Below are 6,000 nucleotides of genomic sequence, written 5' to 3' on the forward strand. Positions count from 1 at the left end.
ACTCTCTGGGTGAAAACGTTTTTCCTCACCTCAGTTTTAAATGGCCTCCCCTTTATTCTTAGACTGTGGCCCCTGGTTCTGGACTCCCCTAACATTGGGAACATTTTTCCTGCATCTTGCTTGTCCAGTCCTTTTATAATTTTATACATTTCTACAAGATCCCCTCTCATCATTCTAAATTCCAGTGAATACAAGCCCAGTCTTTCCAATCTCAAATCCTTTCATTATGAAGGCCAACTTGCCATTAGCTTTCTTCACTGCCTGCTGTACCTGCATGTTTGCTCTCAGTACTATGTTCTCTGTTAATTCCCACTGTGTTCCTTTTTCACCCCCACCAGTCCACCCAGGGGAGTCTCTCCTTATGTTCACCTTTTCCATACTTCCCTCTCCCTGCGCATACTGCCCAGCAACACTTGGTTCCATCTGTCCATCATCCTAATACCTATCTATCGGACCGAGTCTGATGAAGGGTCCAAATCCGAAACTTCACCTATACGCGTTCTCCAGTGATGCCACCTGACCCGCTGAGTTACTGCAGCACTTTGTGTATTTTTTTGTAGACCAGCATCTGCAGTTCCCAATGTCAACATTGAACTAGACATGAATTGGCTGTGGTAGACTGGCAAAAAGACATGGCAGTAGAGAAATAATTGCTAGCATTAAGTAAACAATCCATGTTAGTCCTTTGGCCTGCCAAGTCGATGCTGACCATCGATCACCATACTCTAGTTCTATGTTATTCCACTTGCACATCCTACACACTAGGGGCAATTTACAGAAACCGATCAACCTACCTGCACGTCTTTGGGATGTGGGAGGAAAGCGGAGCACCCGGAGAAAACCTCCCAGGTAGGTCACAGGGAGAACGTACAAACTGCGCACAGACAACATCCGTAGTCAGGATCGAACCTGCGTCTCTGGCGCTGTGAGGCAGCAGCTCTACTGCTGCGCCACTGTGCCCTCATTGCACCCTCCAGCAAAGACCACATGGTTTACAGCGAATATATAAATCCTTAAGCCACCAAAACCCATGAGAAACATGAAAACACACTGTAAATACTTCTGTAGGACAGCAAGCACAAAAAGATGAATAGAAATGAAGGTGGCTCCTTTTTAGTCTGAGACGTGTGATATTATATTGAGGAATAAGGAAAGGGAAGACAAATTAAACAAATATTTTGTAGCCGCCTCCATGGAAGAGGCCCCAGAAATAGTAGGGAACATTGTGGGGAGAGACAGTGGAGCAGAAAGAAAATGGAGTTTGTGAAAAAAACATTTGGAGAAATTGGTTGCAAGGCAAGGCAAGGCAAGTTTATTTATATGGCACATTTCAGCAACAAGGCAATTCAAAGTGCTTTACATGAAAAGTTAAAGAGCAGTTAAAAGCAATTAAAAACAGTCATTAAAGAGAATAGAAAATAAAAACAAGCTAAAATAGAATGACAGGTATAAAATACAAAATTTAAAGTTACAGTGCAGTGTAAGAAATGAATAATTATCTGATTTAATAAAAGGCAACGTCAAACAGAAAACTCTTCGGCCTCGATTTAAAAGAACTGATAGTTGCAGCAGACCTGCAGTTTTCTGGGAGTTTGTTCCATATATGTGGTGCATAAAAACTAAACGCTGCTTCTCCATGTTTAGTTCTGACTCGGGGGACAGAAAGCAGACCTGGCCTTCATCTCAAGGGATTGAAAGAGATAGCCATGGAAAAATGGATGCACTAGTTGTGGTGATCCAGAATTGCATGGGTTGTAAAATGGGTTCTAAGAAGGCAGCAAACTTCACCCTACTGTTTACAAAAAAGGAAGAGAGAAAACAAGGAACTGTAAATTGGTCATCTGGACAATAGTGATAGTTGAAAAGTCGAAAGGGAACTAGCTAGTGTTTAGTAAATCTGGTTAGAGTTTGTTGAGGTTTTAATTGGTTGGGTGAAGGGGAACCAGAAAGTGGTCTTGGTGGCTTTTGACCTTCATAAAACTTGAGATAATGTTCTACAGGAAAAATAATTATTCAACAAAGTTAGAGTTCATTAGAGAGATTAAGGAAAGCAGGAGTTGGGAGGTTGTGACTAGTGTGGTATCGTAGTGGTCAGTGCTGGGGCTATATTCATGCCAGTGATTTGAGTATTAGAGTTATACGACAGGGAAACTGACCCTCTGACCCAACTTGTCCATGCCAACTATATCAATACCAGCGATTTGAGTCATAGTTACATAACAGGGAAACAGGCCCTTCGACCCAACTTGTCCATGCCAACTATATGCCAGCGATTTGAGTCATAGTTACACAAGAGGGAAACAGGCCCTTCGACCCAACTTGTCCATGCCAACTATATCTATACCTGCGCGAGAGAACCACTTATGAGGTGTTTGCGCACTATTCAACCAGGATCTATGCCAGTGATTTAAGTCATAGTTACACAACAGGGAAACAGGCCCTCCGACCCAACTTGACCATGCCAACTATATCTATACCAGTGATTTGGGTCATAGAGTTACACAACAGGGAAACAGGCCCTTTAATCCAACTCGTCCATGCCGACCGAGAGGACTTTCTAAGCTAGTCTTATTTCCCCACATTTGACCATCTATCTATTCTATCTATCTATCTATATACTACTAAAACTCAGATCTTGTAGCGTTGTATATATATTCCACTGATGTCGGCTGAATACGGCAAAACGGTGAACCGTAGCGCCACGATTTTTGTACCGCCTTAATCACCACGCGGGCCAATGCTGGAAAATTATTTTTTTATTTAATTCTGTCGCATATTTTTTAAGTTACACAGGTTTTAATGCAATGCCCCCCCCCTTATTGAGGTTTCGATAGAGGGCGCTGCGGTGAGGCAGTGCTCAGTACGCATGCGCGGAATATCCTCACTCTGTGCTCAGCACGCATGCGCGGAATCTCCTCACTCGCACCAAAACAATGGACGCCGTTAGCGGCGCCAGCCCGCGATCACCGGCTCACCTCTCCTCTCTCCCCTTGCTTCCCTCCTCTCTCCAAACACCCGGGAGAACATCTCCCCGCTATCCCCCCCCCCCCCCCGGGCCTTTGAATGATGCGATCTCCCGAAGCCCCCCCCCCACCGGACTTTTCACTGATCCGATCACCCGCACCCCCCCCCCCCCCCCCCCCCCCGGGCCATTAACTGATGCTAAGAGTGTGTCTGGAGGAGAGAAAATGGGGGGGGGGGCTGAGAATGGGGAATGGGACAACAGGGGTAGTGCGGAGGGGAATTGGTGGTGGGGGAAAGAGGGGTACTGGGAAAAGGGGAGGTCCATATCCCTCCCCTCTCCCCCATCCCTCCCTCCCCCCCTCTCTCCCCACCCCTCCCTCCCTCCACAAATACCACCCCATCTCTCATCACCCTCCCTCCCCCCTTCACTCCCACACCCCCTCGAGTGGGGGAAAGAGGGGTACTGGGAAAAGGGGAGGTCCATATCCCTCCACTCTCCCCCATCCCTCCCTCCACCCCTCTCCCCACCCCTCCCTCCCTCCACAAATACCACCCCATCTCTCATCACCCTCCCCCCCTCCCTCCCCCCTTCACTCCCACACCCCCTCCCGGATACAATGGAAACCCTAAGAGGACGGGCCAAAGGGGAGAGTGTGGGGAGTGTAAGAGTGGGGATGGGGCACGAGAGAATGGGGGAGCGGGGAATGGGCCCAACGGGCCCACTTGGTCTAGTATCCCTCTAAAGCTTTCCTATCCATGAACGTATCCAAATGTCTTTTAACTATGTATTGTAATTTGAACCATCTCTAGCATCTCTATAATTTGGGTTTAGGACCAGGAGTGAGACGTCCAACTTTAGTTATGGTAAATAGCAGGATGAGAATGTGGTCTTTGGGAAGATGCATGAGGCATCAGAGCAATGTAACCTGTATTAGATGCGTGGGTGAGATCACGGAGAGAGAAAATATAGAGAGGAAAAGTGTGGCATCATCCATTTTGGTAGAAAGAAACAGAAGTGGTAGTATTTTTAATTGTGAGAGTCAGAGAGTTGAAACAGGCTCATCAGCCCAACTTATCCATGCCAATCAAGATGGCCCATTTAAGAGAGTCCCACTTGACTGTGTTTGGCCCATATCCCGCTAAACCTAAGACACGGGTGTCAGGGGTTATGGGGAGAAGGCATGAGAATGGGGTTAGGAGGGAGAAATAGATTAGTAATAATTGAATAGGGGAGTAAACTTGATGGGCCCAATGGCCTAATTCTACTCCTAGCACATGACACAGTGCATTCACTTCCTTGTCTTCAATTCTCCTGAATGTTTCAAATCAACGATCATTCTTTTAAACGTTCAGTAAAGTAAGCGGTCCTAGAAGGAGAAATTAAGCCATGTGCTGAACATGATGACCCCCAGCTCTTAGCGACCTGCACATAATCCATATCCCTCCATTTCCTGCATATCCACTTGCCTGTTCAAAAGTCCCTGAAATGCCGTTATCAGAACTGCCACAACCACCACCTCAGACAGCACATTCTAGGCACTTGCCACTGTGTTAAAAAATTGCCCGCACATCTCCTTTAAACTTTGCCCCTCTCACTTTAAACCTATGCCCTCGAGTATTTGATTTTTTCATCCCGGGAAAAGATTCTGATTGTCTGCTCTAAATAATGCCTCTCATAATTTTGTGTACTTCTGTCAGATCTCTCCGCAATCTCCAGTGCCCCAGAGAAAACAATCTATGCCTGTCCAGCATTTCACAGTAAATGTATCCTCGACTTCCTGACCAACTGATCCCAATCAGTGAGGGCGGGGGATAAATCACCCTCTATGATAATCCACAACACCAGTACTCTGCAAGGATGCGTTTGTAGCGCCCTTCTTTACGCCTTGTACACCCACGACTGCAGCCACGTATGAATCTCATTAAATTTTCAAATTCGCAGACGACGCCACCATTGTGGGCGGGATATCAAATAATGATGAAACTGAGTACAGGAAGCAGATTGAGAACCTGGTCTCCTGGTGTCGAGACAGCAACCTTTCTCTCAATGTCAGCAAGACAAAGGAGATAGTCATCGACTTCAAGAAGCGAAGCGGTACACACACCCCAGTTTGGATTGATGGTGCCGAAGTAGAGATGGTTGAAAACTTCAAAATCCTAGCAGTCAATATCACCAACAACTTCTCCTGGACCACCCATATTTAAGCAGTAACTAAGAAAGCACACCAACGCCTCTACTCCCTTGGAAGGTTTACGAGGTTCGGCATGTCCCCAGCAATTCTCACCAACTTCTATAGATGCGCCATAGAAAGCATTTTATCAGGATGCGTCACAGCTTGGTTTGGGAACAGCTCCATGCAAGACCGCAAGAAATTGCAGCGAATTGTGGACGCAGCCCAGACCATCACACAAACCAACCTCCCTTCCACTGAAGGTAGACACAAAATGCTGGAGTAACTCAGCGGGTCTGGCAGCAACTCGGGAGAGACGGAATAGGTGACATTTCGGGTCGAGACCCTTCTTCGGATCTTCTTCAGACGACTCGTCCCGAAACGTCACCCATTCCTTCTCTCCCGAGATGCTGCCTGACCCACCGAGTTACTCCAGCATTTTGTGTCTACATTCGATTTAAACTAGCATCTGCAGTTTTTTTCTTACTCCCTTCCATTGACTCCATTTACACCTCACGCTGCCTCTGTACGGCCAGCAGCACAATCAAAGGCAAGTCGCACCCTGGCCACTCCCTCTTCTCCCCTCTCCCATCAGGCAAAAGGTATAGATGTGTCAAAATGCACATCACCAGAATCAGAGACACCAGTTTCTTCTCATCTGTTATCAGGCAACTGAATCATCCTAGAGAGCAGTGATAAACTACTATCTACCTCATTGGTGACCTTCGGACTATCCTTGGTCGGACTTTGCTGGCTTTACCTTGCACTAAACGTTATTCCCTTATCATGTATCTATACATTGTAAACACTACCTAATCCAGGCATCATTCTGGTAAAGATAGATATAAAATGCTGGAGTAACTCA

This window comes from Rhinoraja longicauda, chromosome 11 (genome assembly GCF_053455715.1).
Source record: "Rhinoraja longicauda isolate Sanriku21f chromosome 11, sRhiLon1.1, whole genome shotgun sequence".
NCBI classification, from domain to species: domain Eukaryota; kingdom Metazoa; phylum Chordata; class Chondrichthyes; order Rajiformes; family Arhynchobatidae; genus Rhinoraja; species Rhinoraja longicauda.